Source organism: Sciurus vulgaris, assembly GCF_902686455.1.
Source record: "Sciurus vulgaris genome assembly, chromosome: 1".
NCBI lineage: Eukaryota > Metazoa > Chordata > Mammalia > Rodentia > Sciuridae > Sciurus > Sciurus vulgaris.
This window is the reverse complement of record NC_136461.1, coordinates 2729782-2750345: the sequence shown is the minus strand read 5'-3', so window position 1 is coordinate 2750345 and position 20564 is coordinate 2729782. Positions and strand designations below refer to the sequence as shown.

At 58.1% G+C, this 20564-nt stretch overlaps 1 long non-coding RNA gene across 1 annotated transcript; it reads left to right on the top strand.

The window, feature by feature from the left end:
• The first annotated feature begins 11824 nt into the window (after positions 1-11824).
• Positions 11825-15816, top strand: LOC306660762. Its single transcript, XR_013763736.1, has 2 exons — positions 11825-13449; positions 13903-15816. It is a non-coding gene; the product is annotated as an uncharacterized lncRNA (long non-coding RNA).
• The last annotated feature ends 4748 nt before the right edge of the window (positions 15817-20564 follow it).

The window sequence follows — 20564 nt, the reverse complement described above, 5'->3', positions numbered from 1 at the left end:
AGAGCGCAGGGCAGAGCTCACCCTGGGTGGGAGGGCAGGTTCTCGGGTGGCACGGCCCAGCCTGGGCACACAGGAAGTAGATGTGGGCAGATGTCGCAGCTCCCTCTGCCTCCCGGGGCCTGCGAAGAGCCCCCAGGAGGCCGGAGCCCCCCTCAAATGGCTCATGTCTGAGCCAAGCTTCCTCCTGGCACAAGGCGTCCCTTGAAGCCACAGAGCTCCTGGTCCACACAACCCGTGAGTCCACCAGGCGGGCCTGTGGAGCGGAGAGGCCGGGAGCTCATCTTGAACTTCATCATTTTCTCTGTAAGAATATTTGGCCAACAGCTGCCCCTGAGGTGCAGGACCAGTGGGAATAAACGTCTTGCCCAGAACCTAGAGCCCCTCGCCTGCGCCAGTCTACTTAATTTGTCACGGACTTTGGCGGCGACAGGGCCTGAACTTCAACCGCAGTGGATGACATTTGGCGCATGCTCTTCCCTCCGTCCTCCACCCACCAGGACAAGGCCTGCCCCCCTCCTCGCGTGTCCCCAGTCTTGCCCGGCCCCCGCCAGCTGTTCTGCACAGGGGTGCATTTTCTAGAAGTTGGCAGGGGTGGGGTGGGGACTGGAGCAGGGAGGGGGCACGGCTTGGGGGATTGGCGCATGGACACTGTGTTTCCATCTCAATGGGAGACGGTGCCGAGGGTCACCGACCGGCTTCTCTGAACATGCAGAGGACAGCATGAGAGGAGAAAGCAGAGAGAGTTTGCAAGCTCGGTTGACAGATTCTAAAATCTTTCTATCGCCCCTGCTGGTGAAGCCCTTGCAGATGCCTGGCTGGGGCTTGTTGGGATGATCCATTCATGACCCTTGCTTCAGCAATGGCTGAAGGACACGTGGTCCTCAGGGTAGGGCTGGGGCCAGCAGGGACAGCATGGCCTGGAGGCTTGCTACAGTGCCCACAGCCAGGCCCCACCCAGCTGCTGGCCCGTCAGGGGTGGCCCTGCCTGCTCCTCTTAGCTCTGGTGCACCCTCAAGTTCCGGAGCCCCTCTCCAGGCTGAGCAGGGAGCCCCTTCCCCTCCGTGCCCCTACCCGGGACAGGCGAGCAGCCCACGTGCGGAAGCCTCAGTCACGGAGATGCGCATGCGTCCGGTTCGGCTAGAGCTCACCTCTTCGTTATCTGCGAACAAAGGGCTTTGAAGGCAATGAGTCAAGTGAAGGAAATTACGGGGAGCTATTCACGGGGAAGAATTGTTTCTGGATACCTTATTACATTAATTGTCTCTATGCAAATTATTTCCTCTAATTACGATAGAGTCTGTCATTAGAGCAGATATCCTGAAACACAGGCTGAATGCTCAGGTCGGCTCCCGGCTCAACCTGAAAGTGATCTGACACGAATAGGCTCTAGTTTGCACCCCTGTAAAATTCAGGACACCAGCAATTTGCCTCCCAGGGCAAGCACCCAAGAACAGAAAGCTTCATTTTTACAGACAGATCGGTAAACCCGCAGCATCCTCTCCCGCCTCCAGCTTTGGATGAATAGTAGCAAAGGTACGTGACTAAAAAGAAATGAATGAAAGAAGACCTTCGATAAAGGTCTCCCAGCTGGTTTTCTCATCAGACAGCGGCCGGTCTCAGGAGATGGGGACACGCAGATGCGAGTGTTTCCCTAACCTGTATTGACTTTGGCTTCTAAAATCAATTTTCTTTATTAGCTGATGAATTTCTTCAAAAGACAGGCTGTGTGCAACCTGGATAAATTATTTAAGTAGTAAATTGTTTCCATTCTAACTGGTAATAGCGGGCAGATGTAATAGGATATGGTGAGGGCTGAGAGCTTGGGGAAGGTCACCCTGGAAGAAGGGAACAAGGTCCTTCTGAACCCACAAAGGTGAAGAGCTTCGAGCTCACAACCGGACAAGGTGTCCACCCAGGTCAGCTGCAGGGCGGCTCCTCCAAGGGTAGCCTGAGTGTGTTGGAAGTTCTGTCCTGGGAGGCCTAAAGGTGGCCCTGCGACCAAGCCTTCAGGACGCACGAGGCCCATGTGACAAGGTGTTTCTTCATAACCCCGTCCTCCGGTGGGGTCTATCAGTCAGGGTTCTCCAGAGGGAAGAACCCTGGAGGTAGGGAAAGAGGTTGATTTCTGTTAAGGAACTGGTGCTCGAGATTGTGGGAGCTGGCCGTCCAACAGGGTAAAGACACGCACAAGAGTTGACGTGCAGCTCATCATGATGGCTGAGAAGGAGCAGAAGACCCTCCTCTTTGGAAAACCTCAGTCTTTCTCTGAAGGTCTTCGACTGATTCAATGAGGCCCACACACCTTATGGAAGATCGTCTGAGTTACTCCAAGTGCGCTGATTTAACCGTTCATCTGAAAAACACCTTCACAGCAACATCTAGAGAGTGTGTTGAGAGACCGGGAACCCTAACCGTGCCAAATGGGTAATAAAATGAACCATTCTAAGGGGAGGTCAGTTGATTTTATCTACCAGTATCCACTCCTGCTTTTGCTGGGAACGGGAGCCACATAGTCCTTGAAAAGCCTACCAGCCCCAAGCTCAGTCCTTGGAACCATGGGTTTGGTGCAGACTGAGCCTTGGGTTTCAGACGTGGCCAATGGAGTCAGGTTGACCCACCAGCTCGTTCCTTTGGCACCCCGAACCTCACCCTCTTGGAAGCCATGGGGTGATTTCCAGGAGGTTGCCCATCACGGGACCCTGCTCTCGTGATTTTGTGTGACCCTTTGGGAGCAGAGCACCCGAGAGGCTGGTGTCGGAGAGAAGCCTTCAGAGTCCTCCAGCACCAATGGAACCCGACCAGTATGTCTGGACGTGCTACCAGAGGACTGCAAGTTCGCATGTGTGTCCCAGGCTGAGAGGTGGGCATGCTCACGTCTCTGTCTGCAGGGCTCAGACATGCCGAGAGAGCAGGGGCTGAGCACATGCTGATGAAGGCAGGGACGAGACACCGATGCCCATTCTCAGCCAAGCCAGCTGAGCGGCTGTCACCTCAGACAAACACAGGATGGCAGGAGCCACAAACACCTGGAAGAGTGGACCTCGGCATCCACCAAGACTGGTGGTGTCTTCAGACCACGCGTAGCTCCACTTTTCCATCCAGTTCATAGTTCAGATCAATGACAAGCAAGCTGATTGGCAGAAACAAGTCTCAAGCCCATTCCTCCTTTAAGTGACACTGATATACTCCTAACGCTTGTCCTTCCAAAAACCTGCCAATGCTTCAATGCAAATCAGTTGCTAACAAAGAGGCGTGAGAGAACACTGCTTCCAAATAAGGTCCCTCTGCTGGCACATCCAGGAGTATCGATGCAAAGCCGGCTGGTGTTTGGGTTTCATCAAAAGACTCACAGTGAGTTGAAAGTTCTTGGCTACAAATGGGTTTCCAGGTTCTTTTCTGTTGTAATTGCACAAAGAACAAACGAGTTCCCTCGTTTCACATAAACTGCAAAATGCATCAACAGAAGTTGGCATGAGATAGCTTCAGAGTTGAGTCACAAACACAATAGTGATGAGGGAAAAGAGCTAGTAGTACATGTGGTGGAGACGGAGGGGCCATGTGGTGGAGACGGAGGGGCCGTGTGGTGGAGACGGAGGGGCCATGTGGTGGAGATGGAGGGGCCATGTGGTGGAGACGGAGGGGGCCGTGTGGTGGAGACGGAGGGGCCGTGTGGTGGAGATGGAGGGGCCGTGTGGTGGAGATGGAGGGGCCGTGTGGTGGAGACGGAGGGGCCATGTGGTGGAGATGGAGGGGCCATGTGGTGGAGACGGAGGGGCCATGTGGTGGAGATGGAGGGGCCGTGTGGTGGAGATGGAGGGGCCATGAGTGGCGGGATCCTCTGCTAGGGAACTGGCCTCCCCTCTGTGCGCACATATATGGGTTGCCTGCAGTGAGGACTCTCAGTGCTAAAAGTGGGCCAGCCTGGAGCCCCCAGACTGGCTGCAGAGGGCTCTCAGAGGAGGCGAGAGACACCCTCCCCTTCTCTCCCCAGCACGGTTGGCCCAACCTGCCTCCCTCTGCTCCAGCGCTGGGAAACCTTTGTCATCATCATCTGATGAAAGCTGTCTTAAGAGGAAATGGCGACCTTTCTAAAAACAGCCTGCCCTGGCCATCTGACTGAACTCACCCCGGGGAGCATTCTTTGTGAGGGCAGGGCTGGGGGAGGCTGAAGTGCCAGATGTAAATTTACCCCGGGCGGTGACCTCATTCTCCCGTGACTTACAGCCAATCTGACTGGGGCCTCCTCTGCTCTAGTCCTGGCACCCACACTCTGGGTGAGGGGTGTGGGTCCAGCCTGCTCTTCCTCTGAAGGTTCTGCCCTCACAAGTCTCTGGATTATACTGGAGGTGAACAGCAAGGCCCAGCAGAGGCTGCGTGTGGCGGCCAAGGCCTGCCCAGGTTTCCGGAGGGAAGCCCCACACAGCTCACAGGGCCCGGGCTGTCTCCCAGGGCTGTGGGAGCAGATGTGACGGCCAGCCTGGCCAGCTGGAGGGGCCCTGCTCTGCACGTCCACCCCAACATCCCCTCTTCCTCAGAGCTGTGCCTCTCGGTTGCCCCCGGAGTCCCTTTGTCATTGTCACGGTCTCCTCCCGGGCTGTGTGCATCTTCCTGGGTTTTCACCTGGTTCCGGGACATGGCTGTTTGTTTGGGACCAGAGTTTGACCAACCCTCTGCCCGATCCCTGTGAGCATCCTGCGGCTGCCGTTGCAAGTCACCACCAAGTGGGCGGCTTAGTGCCTTAGACGTCTGCTGTCCTGCAGTTCTGGAGGGCCCAAGTCTGGACCGGGCCTCTGCATGACCTCGCTCTCCCTGAGGACTCCGGGAGGATCTGCTCTTGGCCCTTCCTGCTCCAGGCAGTTGCCAGCTGCTCTCGGTGCCCCTTGGCTGCAGGTGAGATGCCTCTGAAGGCTCCTGGCAGCTTCCCTTGGGACTCCACCCTGCCTGACCTGTGTCCAAACTGCCTCTTCACCTGACACCAGTTAGGCTGGGTTAGGCCTGTGTTTCTAAACAGAGACTCACCCTGAGGCCCGGGGGCTGCGTGCATATTCCTGGGGACACTGTTCAGCTTGTGACCCCTTCTTCCCAGCTGGCGTGTTCTGCCCATCAGGCACCTGCCAGCAGCCTCCCTGTGTTCCTGTGCAGGGATGTCCAGGGTGGTGGAGACCCTGGCTGACTGTCTCTATGTCCTGTATTTCCCCACCACTCAGACCTATGTCCTTCCCGGGGAAGCCTGGGCAGGGCAGGCCCTGCCTGGCCACCAACCCGGCACGTCAGTAGATACAACTGCATCTCTGGATAGTGGCCACCGACCCAGCCCAGAGCTCAGCGTGCCAGTCCGAGGGCCTCGAGCCGAGCCCTGGTACGTCTGGGCGACCCCACGATGGCTGGGGCGGAGGGTGCCTCGCTCCTGCGTCCCTTGATCGACTCTTCGCCCCGGTGATTGCCAGCTCTTCCTGAAAACCCTTCTTCTCCCCAGAAAGGACACTTGGCCTTTCCCCAGGATCTTTTGTTTCTCCAGCTGCTGTGACTTTCACTTTCTCTCAACTCAAACTGGCCCTTCGCATCGTCCAGAAAGGACCATCCAGGAGAAGAGCTGCCCTCACTCCTGTGCAAGAGTTGACCAAGGAGACGTGGTCACTGACCCCCCAGCTTCGCATCTCCTGTGGGGACGTTGTCCTGATGTATTCAGAACCGCATGCCACTGGCCATGTCCATGAGGCTAACAGCCCCTGCCGGGTCACAGAGGCCTCAGGCAGGGACCTGCAGTGCGGTGGATCCGAGGCAATCCCCCCAGCAACCCCGGCATCGGGCAGGGACAGTGCTTTGAAGCCCTCGGGAGTCCTGGGAGACAAGGTGGGATGAGGGGCGGTCATTTACGAAGCTCTCAGAGACCTGGGCTGGGACAGACCAGGGAACCGGGGGACCCGGTAAGAGACAATGGCAGCCAGCGCAGTGGCTGAGAGAGAGGGGCAGCCCAGAGCCCAGGAAGCTGGCCGAGGCGGCCACCCTGACCTGGGTGAGGTGTCCCGGGCTCCCCATCCCTCCCGCCACTGTTCCTGGAGGATCCTGAGAAGCCTCCACTCAGGGTCCAGGTGACGGTGGCCTCAGAGCCATCTGTGTGAGGGGCCCGCCAGGTGCGTCTGTCAGGGTGACTCCTCCCGGGTCAGGAAGCCCTGGCCTGGCGGGGAACGGCCTATTTCCCAGGGGAGCCTGGCCCTGTCTGGCGCTGGCCTCTGAGGAGCTGCAGCCACTGTGGTCAGCATCCAGGTTGCGCCCTGCAGAGTGGACGCTGGTGAGGCTCAGTGGCAGCAGTGGTAAACCTGCCCGTGTCTGGGACTTGGCGTGGTGACGGAGCGGCCCCTAGGTGGGATCGGGGTCTGAGCCCTGGACTCTAATGCGGCACCCCAGGCATTGGTAGAATGGCCAGATGCGCAAGCGGCGCCTTGTTGGCTGCTGACCCTGCACTCCGGCCGCTCAGAGGCACTGCCCGGCTAGACAGCCTTCCTGGGCCTTGGCCTTCCGAGCCATCTTGTTCAGGGCAGCTGAGGGGGACGCTGTGAGGAACACTGGTCTGGAAGGAGCCAGAGTGGTCCGTGCACTTCACAACCAGCTTCTTGCAAAGGGGAGCCTCTGCGGAGGCCGCTCCTGCTCCTGCTGGCCGTGGGCTGCGCTGGAGAGCGGCACCGTTAGCCAGGATATCTCCGTCCAGCTGCCTCCCCCAGCACCCGGCCCAGGCCCTGGGTCCCCATGGCCCTTGGCCAGCACCCCACTGAGGACAAACTCTTCCAGGGCACCCGGGTCAGGCTGGGCGCCCGCTCCCTGCCTCCCACCCACCTGCTGAGCCCCGGCCCTCCCCGTCCCCACAAACCTGTGCCCTGGAGCTGACAGGTGCACAGACGGACGGCACAGGAGCCGGATGCCAGAGCAGCTGGCCACACCCAGCTCCCAGCCTCAGACGGAGGAGCCCCGGGCAGGCACTTCATACCCCACGCGGCCAGGCTTCTGCATGTCGGAGAGAAAGGCAGCAGCTCCCCAGAGGTGGCAGCTGATGGGCCCACGTTTTCACTCTACGCTGTTTCAGATCTGTCTCCCAAACTGGTTTTTGTTAAGCTCTTTAACATTAAAAATGTTCCATATTTAAAGTCAAGGAAAGGGGCGAGCTGAGTGGACCGGGCCCACCCACTGGGTCCACTGGGCTCTTAGGGGAGGCTCACTGGCCCCAGGTGGGTGAGAGTCCCTGCACTGAGCCTGAGGTGACCTCTGAGCCCTGCCCTCAGCCCTCAGGCACGGGTGCCCAGGACCACAGCGACGTCTGCTTCCTGCACACTCCTCTGCTCTCGGCACACCTGGCTCAGCCACCTTGGCTGCCACCAAGCCCAGTCCCCCGCCTCTTGTTGCATGGGCCGCCAGCTGAAAATGGCTTTCACATTTTCAAAAGGTTGAAAAAGACATCCAAAGAAGGATAATATTTTACGACATGTGAAATGACATGAGTATCAAATTTCAGCGTCCACAGTGTCCTTGGGTCTGCAGCTGTGCCTGCACACGCGTGCATGGCCTGCGGCTGGATTTCAGAACCAAGGCAGAAGCGTGTGTGGCTGTGGCAGCTGCACAGCACCAAGCCCGGCTCACCTCTCAGCCACTCACAGGACGCGCCCCACGCAGCCCAGCAAAGGGTCGTGGGCGGGAGGAGGGGCAAGGGAGGAGGAGCCACAGCCTGGTTGGAAGACGGGCTGGGGCCTTGATTAATCGTCTCACCCGGGGCCAAGTCGGGGTGTCTGCAGGGCCACACTCCCTCCAAAGTCTCCAGGGACCTCCAGTCTCTTCCGGCTTCTGACAGCTACAGGTGTCCTTGGCTGGTGGCGGCTTTGCTCCGGTCTCCTCCTCCTTGGCCATAGGGCTCCCTCCTCTGTGTTTCCATGTTCTGCTGTCTTCTCCTAGGGTAAGAATCCATGGGGGATGGGCTCCAGGACCCCGTGGATACCAAAATCCAAGGATGCCCCGGCCCTGCATGCAGTGGCGCAGCGTGTGTGCATCATCTGCAGACAGCCCCATGTTCTCCGCACCTCCAGGTGACTTCAATACCCAGCCCAGGGCACATGCTGTGCGAGTAGCTGTTATGCCGCATGCTGGGGAATAATGACCAGAGACGCCTCCGAAGCTGCTCAGCACAGTTGGGCTTTCCCAGCCCATTTTCCACCTGCGGGCGGTTGGTTAGGTCCACAGATGTGGGAGGCCGCCACACTGCCGTGGGATTGAAGATTCGCCCTCTATCCAGGATGATCACACTTCAAAATCTTTACTGCAAAAACTTTATTTCCAATGAAGCCCCTTCACAGTCCTGGGTGGAAGGTGTGGGCCTCTTCCGCTGGGGTCGCCTGGCTCAGGGTGGATGGCTAGTCCCGGCAGCTCTTGGGAGACCTGTCCTTCAAGCCGGTGGTGCTGGCAGGTTCTCCCAGGCCAGTTCTTCCGCTGTGAGTCATGACCCTCCATCATTCCTGTTCCCAAGGACCACACTCCATCCTGGACACCAGTCCCCACAAGGCTGGAGACCTCCCGACCTCCGACACTTCCTGAGTCTGGTGCACACGGCACTCCCGTGTTTTCCAGGCCCAGAATGTCCCTGGACTTCCTGGTCCCAGGGACAGGAGCCATCTGCACCATCTCCTCCCTGCACTAGGGGGTGCGGCAGAGACACCCAGGTAGGAAGGGCAGCTCTTTGAAGGCCAATGCCATCTGCCCACTACGCTCCTTGCCATAGCTCTTCTGGGGCCAAGGAAGCTGACAATGGGGACACACTGACCTGGGAATTGTCCTGGAGGAAGCCAGGCAGATCCCAGGCCTGAGCCGCCCTCCAGTCTCTAGCACGGTGTGCACGCGCGGACACACATACACACACTCACACACACACACACACACACACACACACACACATCACACACCTCTCACACTTCCAAGCATGTGGACACACCCAAGGCCTTGGGAAATCCAACAACCCCTCATTTGGAGACCAGAGGTCTGACCTTGACCGTCACAGAGGTTCCAGCTTTAGACCCTTCCCCAAGGCATTGCCCACCCAGGACAGACACCCATGCCCTTCTGCCTGGACACCCACAGAGCGCACGGGCAGCAGGAACACAGCCCTGCCTTGCTTGGGGGTGGAGGGGCAGGTCCCTGTCCACTCTTCCAGAAGGAGCCACCCACCCGCCCACGAGGCCTCTCCCAAGCCAGGTGCAGCCCATGCAGAGCGCCCTCCCATGTTTTGCTGGAGCCCGGCCGCCTCCCCCACGTGGGCCTTGGATCCCTCCAGAAAGCCATTTGTAGGAAGGCGCTCGTTATTGGCTGGGTAATAGAAAGTCTGCGTGCTTCGCCTCATAGCTTTATATGCAAATTGCAGTTAGATCGTTAAACCTCTCATCCTCCGGCAGGAATAGAAACCGGTTCAATCAACACACCAAACAAAGTGAGGGGCATCTTCTGCATCTTCTGGTTCCTGGGCTTCTGTGCCTGGATCCTTGAGGAGGGCATGCTGGTGCCTCCCACATGAGCCCAGTCGGCGGGGGATCAGCAGTGCCCGGGCCCCTCGAGAGTCAAGGTGGGCAAGACGCTGTCAGAGCCCAGTGGGGTGGGCCCCCTCTGCCCTGTGGAAAAGGGGACTGGGCGGGTGGTTCTGCTCCAGACCCCCCTGCACCTGGTTGCTGGCGTGCTTGGCCTGGGCCAGCCAACCGGCAGGACAGGAAGGAGCAAGCCTGCGGGAGGCAATGGAGGAGACTCAGCGGCCAGCGCTCTAAGAGCCCCGGGTCTTCACCGCCCCCTGCATGGCTGGAAGGGAAGCAGGAGGCCCGGCACCCTCCCTTTCTCTCCAGCTTCAGGTTCTGGCTCTTTCTCAGGGGATGAAGCAGAGGCCCCAGGACAGAGGTGGAGGCGGGTGCAGGCGGGTGGAGGAGGGGCTCCTAGGAGACTGTGGGGACATGCAGGCTCCCCTCAGAGCCCTGCCCAGCAGCTCCAGTGGGGCCCTGGGCTTGGTTGTCTTCCTCCGGAGGGATCCGGGCAGCCAGCAGGCTGGAGACCGTAGGGCCTACTGGGCCACGTGAGGTAGGCAGCAGGTCGGCCCTCGTCCTCCTGGATCAGCCCCTCGCACTCAGGCCCTGGAACCCACTCCCTCTTCACAACAGCTGCTGCCGGAAGGGCAGCCGGGTGAGGAGGGAACGGGGTGGGCGCGTTGTCATGGCGCGGGGTGGCGGGAGTTCCTTGACTCACAGAGCCGGACAGGACAACGGGGCTCCAGCAGAACAGGCTCAGGCACGTGGGCCACACCCTCCTGCCCTCTCCCCCTGCCATCTCCCGCCCTCTCCCTCCCCTCCTCTCTGCCATTGCCTCTGCATCTGGCCCCGTGAGCTGAGCAGGTGCAGGTGCCAGAAGCGGAGTCCCTGTGGGCCCAGGCCCTGCCTGGAAGCAGGCCAGGGGCCACCCCGGGGAGGCTCACCGCCATGCTCTCTGCGAGCCTCTTCCCATTCTCCTCCCTCCCCTCCAGGCCACCCTCCCTCTGGTCCCAGCCGTTCGCCCTAAACCTAGGGTCAGCAACCTGCCTCTGCGGAGTCCAGCGCCGCAGGCCTCAGGCTGCAGGCCAGGGGGCTGTGCTCTCATGGCCACCAGCAGTGTGCGGATGGGCGGCCACCACCCAGCCCCCGCAGGACTTGGTCACGGGCACCAGAGCTGGAATGTCAAGGTCTGCATGCGCCGTGAGCGTGTCTCTCTGGTGCTTTCCAGTCATCTCAAAGTGCAGAGTCCACTCTTAGTTTGCAGGTTCTACAACAACAGGCAGGGCTGCCTTTGGCTGCGGCTTGGGGACCCACCCAAGACGGTTCCCCGTGTGGCCCCGCTCTCCACTGCCCACGCCCAGTGCCTCGCCACCCTCCTTCCGTCCACTTCCGGTTCCTGGGCCACTTGACCAGGTGCACCCTCTGCACCCGTGTCATCCTGAGCTGGGCTCCTGCGTCCTCCTGACTGTGGTGCCCTGGCTCCTTACGTCAGCCTGTCCTGGCCACGTCCCAGGGGAGCAGCGCTCACACGGCCACGCACCTGCCCCGTCTCACCTGCGTGAGGATGTGGGGTTCACCGTGTGGCCTTGGGGCCCAGCCCTCTTAACTCCGGTGGCACTGAGCCGGTGGAGGGATGAAAGACAAGGAGAATGTGCTGGGAAGCTGAGAGGCTGCCCTTTTCACCAGAAGGACAGACTCAGACTCAGGAAGCCAGCGATTCCCAGTAACAGGCTGGGGTCTCTCTGGACCACAGGCTTCTCTTCCCAGCTGGGGCAGATCCTGAAAGGATTGTCTGAGTCAGGATGTCTCGTTCACTCTTCCCATCACTCACCACAGGGCTCTTTGGACTGGTTGAGGATACCCTGTAATAATCCAGGAAGCGTCTACATTTGCAAGTGTTTGACTAGAGAGGAAGTTTCCTGTTTGCCTCTAGGTCTGTTCTGGATGAGACTTGCCAGGTCTACAGCTGTAGTTCTTGACTAGGGACATTTCTGTCCCACAGGGATATTTTTCAGAGTCTGCAGATGGTCTTGGTTATCACAACAGGGGGAGACCAGAGTTGCTGCTCCACGTCCTGCAGTGCACAGGATGAACCCCGTGACCTTCAGTACCCCACATGCCAACAGTGGCCAGGTAGCAAAACCCTGGCCCCACAGCCCACTGAGCTTGGAGGACCTTGGATGAGTTGTGGCTCCCAGCTGGTCGTGTGGGGACCTGGACCAGAACCCAGCAGGTCTTCTTCAGGCCAGGGGTCTGGAGCATGCTCACACGGTGAGCAGGCCGCCTGCGAGCAAGAGACCTGTTTCAGTCAGCTATTTCTCTGCTGTGACTAAATGACCAGCACAATTGTAGAGGAGGAAGAGTTTATCTGAAGGTTCACAGATTCCAGAGTCTTAGTCCATGGGAGGCCAGCTCCATTCCTGGGGGCTCGAGGTGAGGCTGAACCTCATGGAGGCAGAGTGTGGCGGAGGGAAGCAGCTCACATCACTGTGATCAGGAAGCAGAGAGACTCCACTAACCAGATTCAAATGTATGCTCCAAGCCATTCCCCAATTCCCCTCCTCCAGCCAACCCCATCACTTCCGTTAGCACCCAGCTGCTCCCAGTCAGGGGGTTCAATCCCTGATGGGTTAGGACTCTCCCAACCCAACCACGTCTCCTCTGAACCTTCTTGCACCATCTCACACGTGAGCTTTTGGGGACACCTCACCTCCCAACCATAACAAGGTCTGCGAGTCCCTGTGTAACTCACACGTGCTCTGCCCTCCCCACAGCAAGGGTGCTCTGGGGGCCATTCATGGGGCCGAAGCTCGGCTGCCTGCCAGGCAGGTTTTCTCACGCCTCTCTCAGCCCGGCCACGGGAATGTTGGCTCGGTGACGTCATCGCCGCCCTCCTCCCGAGAGCTGCACAGGGGGTGTTCTGGGATCCCAGGGTGGGGCTCCTGGAGATCAGCGCCCCTGCAAAGCTGGGCAAGCCCACCCCCACACTCTACCAAAGCCTGGTTCCAAGTTCAAGGTCCACAAACGTATTCCAGATGTTTTCTAAGTTCCTCTGTGTGTGAGCCAGGATCATCTCTCAACCTGAGAAGCTCCAAATCTTTGCTTTCCTGGGGGGCGAAACCAGGTGGCCCAGCCTGGGAGGTTCCCTGTGATGGTCTTCTGTGCTAGAATTGAGGGATTGTGCCCAACAAGACCCCGTGGATGAGCGAAGATGGCCTGAGGAAGGATGGGTGGAGGCCGAGCTCCCACCAAGGCACCTGGCCGTCCCCACCCACCCTCTCTGAGCCCTGCTTCCTACAAGCATCTCTCCACCCAGGGCTCAGCAGGGGCGGTGTGGTGCTTTGTACCCATCCTGCCCCCCAGGTTCGGGCAGCCAGAGGAGGTCGCCGACCCCAGTCCACCTGCCCAGCTGACTGGTTAGAAGTCAGCAAGCTTCGAGTCCGAGGGAACAGCACCTGGTTAGCCGCTGGGAAATGTGGACCAGGACCTGTTTCCCGGCTGTGAGCAGAAGAACAGGCAGGATGAAGAGAGGAGGGGGAGAAGCAGAGAGGAGATGGGGCCCGGGAGAGCCAGCTGGCCCACAGGTAAGCAAAGAGGAAGCTCCCGGCAGCTCCGTGTGCCTGGATTCCGGTCCCGCTCCAGCTCTCTGGCTCTGGGACGTGACCTCCAGGCCCTGGCGGTGACCTCCCAGTCTGAGTCGGTCTGCATGAGTGATCCTGCCTTACAACCCAAAGGCCCATCTGAAGAGCAGCGTCCTGAGCCGAGTGGATTCTCTGGCCTAAGCACAGGCGGGTGGGCTGCCACTCACACACGCCCCTGCGTGGTGAGACGGTGGCACTGGGGCCATGCCTTGGCCTCTCTGAGCTCGTGATGGCCTCCCAGGGCCCCACTGCGGGAAGCCAGTGAGGTAAGATGCTAAGCGTGGTGCTGCCCTCCTTCACACCTCAGCCTCTGGCAAGGGAGCACACGAAGAGTGAAATGATTCACCTACTTCCTGGGACTTGTGCCAGAAGGTTGGCACACTGTAGGGCAGAAGGGAGCGGGTCCTAGGGGCCCAGCTGCCTGACCCTTCTGCTGCGCCTTGACTTTCCTGAGCTCTCCTCGTGTGGGATTCTCCCTGAAACCCTCCGTCCTGACCTGAGCTACTGTGTGTTGGGTTTTAGTCTCTTGCAGCCTGACTCAGGCAATGCCTTTGGTGCAATGCAATTTCAAAGCTTTTGACCCCAGAGTGGCAGGCCACATGGTGGCTTTGAGGTTTAGGACAGCTAAGCCGTGGTCCTAAGAGTGACTTTAGTAAGGAATCTGGGACTCGGCGGCTGTGGTGTGAAATGGGTGATAATTCACATTCCACTCCCTGCAGCGTGAGGAGGCTCCCGAGGTGAAGGTCGTGAAATCGTCTTGAGCTAATACAAGTTTCTAAAAGAAAAGGATTCTTATCACTGCAAGTCCAGTCCGCGTCCCCATTGAAGATCAGCCTCTAATCAATTCGCCACCCCTTGCTCGTGTGCGGCATCTGCATTCAGAGCTGGAAGCGGTCTGCTGAGTGTTGGCTCTCTCCCTTTTTTCTTCGGCTGGGGGAAATGTCCTGACACCACGGTTTACAGTGCCTGGCTTTCATTTCAGCCTCGTCACCGAAAAGAGCCCCATGTGCTGGCATAGCCTGGAGGAGTCAGTATCCTGCCTCCCACCAGGAGGGAAGCAGCCCCGGCTCCTTGTCCATCCTCCCCAGGAAGACGGCTTGCCATCGCCCCCTTGAGGCCGCAAGGGAATAATGCGAAGCTCAGGGGGCTCCTTCCAGGTGCCCCAGAGTCCAGCCAAGGTGTGCGCAGGCAGGGGCGATGCTTGAGCTGCTTGAAACACGGCGGCAGAGGGTGCCTGGCTGGTTGGACACGAGGAAAGGATTCCCAGCCACTCTGGGAGAGCAGTGTGCTGGATCTCCTCTCAGAAGTCTTTGAAGTCAGTGTGCATCTCTATACTCCGGGCCTGCCACGGACGGGCCTTAAGACTCCTGAGATGCCCTCAGCGGGCATCTTTTCTATGGTCCCTTTTGTAAAACACCTGGCTTCCTTTTAACACTAGCAACTGCATCTTCACCCTCCCGGCCTGTAATTTCACATATGCTTCTTTTCTGACTGTAAGATTCCCAGCCTTTTCTGCTCTGCTCCTCTTTGCTCCTGGTTCTCAGGTAAATTTGGCTCCGCCCTGCCTACAATGCCCGTGCTGCTGTCTGAGTGCTGTGCCACCTTGAAATTTCTCCTGCCGGAGAAGTTAGCCCTTCATCTTTAAACTCAGCCTCACACAAAGTCTCAGGGCATGGACAAAAAAGGAGTCAACTTTTTTGCTATGGCAACAAGGATGACCTCTTGTTCGATTTCCGTCTGAGTCCTTGTCTCCATCTGAACTTTGTCAGTCTGGCCTTTACTGTGCACAAATTCCCACCAGCCTTCTGGTCTTGTGAGCACCTACCAGAACCACTCACGGAGCCCTCCTGACAGCAGTCGAGGTGTGCTCCAGCCCGCCTCTCCAAATATTTCCATGTGCCTCCTGAAAACCCGTCCAGGTGTTTCCACGTTGTCAGGCATTCACACCAGTCACTCACTCCTCCACCCCAGGGTTCCATCAGTCAGCTTCGTGTGACTGTAACCGCCCCCAGACAATCAGCTGGTAAAGAGAAGAGGGCTTTCTGGCTCCCATGTTGGAGGTGGCAGTCCAGTCATGACAGTCGTGACTGGTGGGCCCAGGCAAGGCAGCCCTCGTGGCTGCGCTGCACGCAGAAGATCTTCACCTCGGGGCCAGGATGCGCGAGAGAGGGAAGCCTGCAGCCCGGGAGCCCCGCTGCCCGCCCTTCTTACCCATTGGTTTTTAACTGGGCATCACACATAGGCACGGACGTGGACGGCAGCGTGGCGTGGTCACGCCTGCCCGCAGTGTGGTCGGGCCACCCACTGCACAGATCCTCTCCTCTCCTGCCGCCCCGCCATCCCCTTCTCCTACGCCACTGACCGCCTGTCTGTCTTTTCCCCTTATTTCACGCTAGCCTCCACAGATGAGAGGAAGCTTTGGTCCCTTGGCTTCCTGAGACTGTTTGTGTCACTTAGATGATCACCTCCAGGTCCATCCGTTGCCTGGCAAATGCCGGAATTTCATTCTCCGCAGCTGAGCGGAACTCCATCGCGCATGATTCTCCTTTTGCACTCATGCGTCCACAGGCACCTGGGCTGGCTCCGTACCTTGGCTACTGTGAATTGTGCTGCTACTAAGCAGTGAAGCGCGGTATCACTGTAGTGTGCTGGTTTCAGTTCTTTGGGATGAACACAGAGGAGGGGAGAGCTGGGTCACATAGAGGTCCCATTACTAGTCTTTTCAGGAATCTCCATACTGCTTTCAAAGTGGCGGTACTAATGTGCTGTCCCAGAGATAATGTATGAGTGTGCCTTTTTCCAAACACCCTTGCCAGCACTTGTTATTTATGTTGCCGTTCTAACTGGAGTGAGAAGAAATCTCAGTGTAGTTTTGATTTGCATTTCCCTGATTTCTAGAGATGTCGAACATTCTTTATGCATTTATTGTTCATTTATATCACTTCTTTTGAGAAACATCTGTTTTCAGAAACATTTGTCTAATTATTTTTTTAGTTTTGTTTTTGTCTTTTGGCACTAAATTTTTTGAGCTCTTTATACATTTTGGATATTAATCCCCTGTTGGAGGAGCAGCATCTTCTCCCTTTCTGTAGGCTCTCTCTTCACACTCTTCCTTTGCTGTGCAGAAGTTTTTAATTTGGTGTCATTTCACTTATTGATTCTTGGTTTTATTTCTTGCGCTGGAGGGGTCTTGTTAAGGAAGCCGCAGCCTGAACCAATATGTTCAGTGTTGACTCTGTGTTTTCTTCTAGCAATTACTAAGTTTCTGGTCTAATTCCTAGATACAGACATCTGATACTCCACAAAGGTGCCAAAAACATATATTGGAGAAAAGATAACCTTTTAAATAAATGGTGCTGGGAAAACTGGATATCCGTATATTTGGTTTTCTAGATTCTTCTTTCACCCTGCACGAAAATGAATTCAAAGTGGATGGAGAAATTCTTAAAATTATTGAGCAAGAGCCTGCACCTTTGCCCGGTGTGGCCCCTTTTCTCCATCCTCTCAGTGTACTGTAGCAAAAACCGTAGGTGGGGGCCTTACGCACACCAGAAGCACGATGCCCACAGGATCAGGGCACCAGCAGATCTGGCACCTGGTGAGGCCCCCCCACGTGGAGGGCTCTGCCAGCTGCCTCCTCCCATGGCGGAAGGCCTGACACGCTACCTTGGACCTCTCACCAAGGCACCGGTGCCACCTGTCACCCCCAGGCCCTCCTGCTAGCAGCCCCACACTGAGGGTTGAGGGTGGCACAGGAAGGGGACATAGGAACGTGGCCCTGGCAGCCTGCAGGTCTGGGTTCTGAATCAGAACCCTTGAAGGCGATCAGAAAGCTTCCCCTGCTTCAGGGGGAAGCAGTCCCCTGGTGCAGAGGCCAAAGGTGTGGATCAGGCCTCTGAGGGGCTGCCTTTGGCCCTGAAGCCCCTGAGGAGCAACTGTGGAATGGGTGGGCCAGAGGGGCCATCATGAACCCCTGACGTCAGCCCTCCTGTCCGCCCCTCCTGTCCGCCTGTGCACCTTGTGACTTCCCGAGAAGTTAGTGGGAAATAAGCAGCAGGATTCTCACCTCTGTGCTGCGGGTGGCTCGAACCCAAATAAACAGTCCAGTGGATCACACATACGCAGCTCGGTGCTCAGAGGCGGGGCTGCCGGGGGCTCGGGTCCACCCTGGACTGCTCTGGCTTTCATTTGTCACTGTCTTCTTTTCGTTAGTGTAATAACATCGATCTTGCGGATGAGTCTGAATTCGTGCCCCGTAATGTCCTGTGTAGCCGGCTTTAGGAATCCGGGGTCTGTCGAGGACTTGTGCTGCACTGGGCCAAAGCCTCTCTGTCTACTTTAATCCAGACTCGCTCCCTGGCTTGGTTTCCTACGTACGCATGTTCTGTGGTCGGACGTTTGTTTGGTGGAAGCCTCCGTGATTGGGATGCGTCTGACTGTTTCCTTACAATTAAATTCAAAGGTGGTGTTTTGTCCAGATCCTGAATTCTCAGCACATCAGATTGCCTCATTATTGGTCAGAATGGTGTCCCTGGTCTCTCCTTCAAGAGGACCCTTCTGTGGGTGATCAGAGTCCCTGGAAGGGGGCATTCCATGTGTGCAAATATTTTCTGTGAACCACTGAGGGCAGGTAGCAAACCCCACAGACCAATAGCCCCAGGGTGTCTGAGACCATAGAGAGGCTACTCATGCGCTGGAGGCCAAGTCCAAGGTCAAGGCGTGGGCAGGGTCAGTTCCTTTCAGGCCTCCTTGGCTGGGACCTTCTTTCCCTGTGAGTCTGTGTCCTGACCTCTCCTTCTAAGGACACAGGTGGGATGGGTCTAGGCCCCCTGTCCGTCCTTGGTTTGCCAGGACAAGCGGGAAGGCCCTTTCCTCCTGCACGGAGCCACGTTCCGAGGTTCAGCACATGACCTGGGGAACCCAGGCCAGCCCTAGCAACCAGCAACCCGCTCAAAGTTCCGACATGGGGATGGCCGCGGCCACACTGATCCCTGCAAGGGTGGCCGCAGAGCAGTGTGTCCTGTCGCCCTTCTAACACCGAGCGGTCTGCAGTCCACCCCACCGGGCACTTTTGAGAGCTGCCCTTGGACATCCGGTTCTCGGGTTGTGAGCCCATCACCTTCACCAGCACTGTACCTCCTGACACCTCCTACCTGGGCCAGCCAGTCCCCAGGCCGGCCCGAGTGCCTCCCACCTGCCTCCGTCCCACTCCTGGCAAAGCAAGCAGGGAGGCCCCTCTTCGCCCTCCCTGCCCTGGTCCTGGGATCCACCCTCCCTCCAAGAAGCCTGGAGCTGCTAGTGAGAAACAGCACTTGGAGATGTCCCCCCGGGAGCGGCTGCTGTTGGCTTGGATGTGTTTATTTTTGCTTCTGGGGCCGTTCGGGGCCGCACGGTTTTGAGAGTTGATGGAGAGAATTCAGACTCGCACGGCTCTTTAACTGGGTTTTATAACAAGACTGTCACAACAGAATTAAACTGTCCTTGAGGCGGTATTCTGTCACAGGCAGAGAACCACACTCGAGGCAGAAGAGAAGAGGTCTCCGTGGAGAAGAGCCAGGACCGGCCTCCCCGGGCTCCTGCCAGGACTAAGTGGATATGAAACTTCACATATTTTCCCAAAACAGCCGCTACCCGGCAGTTTCTTCCGTTTAGAAGTGACGCCACATTTGTCCTGACGTGGAACCTCCAGGTCTGTTGGATGAAGCAGAGAGGTTTGGCCAGGTGACCTGACAGGGCACAGAAGGACCTGAGTTTGGGTGTGGAGAAGCGCAAGACCCCAGTTCTGGGAAGAAGCAACCCCCAGGGGGCACAGGACAGCACTGGGTGGTTTTGTGGAGCAGGGGGCGGGGCCAGGACAGTGTTGCAGAGGGTCTGGAGGACCCCCAGCACGCAGGTGAGGGCTGGGAGCTGGGGTCAGGCCAGGGGTGTGGGTGGACGGCATGAGGCCCCCAGAAGGCACTGGTGGCTCTGGGCCTCTGCCTGACTGGAGACCCTGCCTGCAGAAGGGCTGGGGGCAGTGCAGAGGGCTGCCCGCTCTTCCCAGTAGCTTGCCCCACACATCAGGGCCTCCTCCTGTCCTGGTGTCCACTTCCTGCTCTGAATCTGAAGACACACCTTGCCGCTCAAGGACGGAGGGCCTGTGCAATGTCCACCGTCGCTTCGGATGCAGCCCCTGGGGCTCGGCCACTGCGACTGACTTACAAAGGACTTGTTTCCCCCCCTTCCTCTCTCCCTGCTCCCCCCAGTCCCTCCCTCCCTCGTCTCAGGGGAAACAGGATCACCTTTCTCCTGTCCCGGGCAGAGTCCTCTGTCCCTGAGCGCACACGTGCCCCAGGAAGGACGTCATCCAGACTGCGGGGAGGCAGCAGATCTCAGAAATGACTCTGGAACATCTCCGCCTGGAGGATTTTGGCTCACTCCTAGGACTCTGCCTCCTTGTTTAGACCCTAACCGGCCTATTCTTGGTTTTCCCTACACTGCTGACTCCAGGGGCCACAAGTCGCCTCTTTGAAAGCCCCCTGCTCCTGCTGAGGGGCAGAATCACAGCCTCCGGGACAGGAGTCCCCTGTGCTTCTCCTTCGCTAGCAAAGCAACAGACCTGCTTTTTCCTTTTTCTCAAAACCGTGCTCTCGTTATCGGATCGGCACCGGGGACAAGGACCGAGCCTTCGGCAACAGACTTATTCTAAAACTAGTGTTTTTTCCCTCCCGCTCATCCCTCCCCTACCAGTGGGGGAAACGGCTGCCACTTTCCCTGTCCTGGGCTAAGCCACCACGACCTTCCCTGTCCACTGGAGGAAAGGCCCTCTGGACCAGGGAGCTGGCGCGGCGGCCCCTCGAGGACACAGGCCGGACCTGGGCTGCATCTACTGATGATCTACTTGAAGCCGGTCCTTGCATTCCTGTTAGAAGCCCTCTGGTGCCCTGGGAGCTAGGATTCCAGCCTTCGGGACCTCACGCTGCTGCTTTTCTCATTTGCCAGCAAATCCACTGAACTTCCTGTTCCCCCAAACCTGTTGTCCGGAGTCAGGACGGAGTGCCCGGCCTCACGGACGTGAGCTGAGGGGCTGGGAGCCCAGTGCTGGGCATGGCACAGGAAGCAGGAGTGAGTCAGGAGGCGACGCTGCTCCTGGCACTGGCCACTGTTCAGTGGGATGGCAAAGGCCAGTCTGCGTCTGCACGTGGGGAGCGTGAGGGGTACCTGAGGTGCCCCAGGGGAGGCAGGGGCCCGCCTGCAGGAGGAGGCTGTCCTTCACTTGCCAGACTCAGCCGAATGCAGGCTGAGCCTCGCGGGTGAGGGCGGAGCCTTCCTGGAGGGACCCATCAGTGAGGGGGCAGCAGCCTGGACGTGAGCTGGGTACTAGGACGTCTCGTTCAGAGGG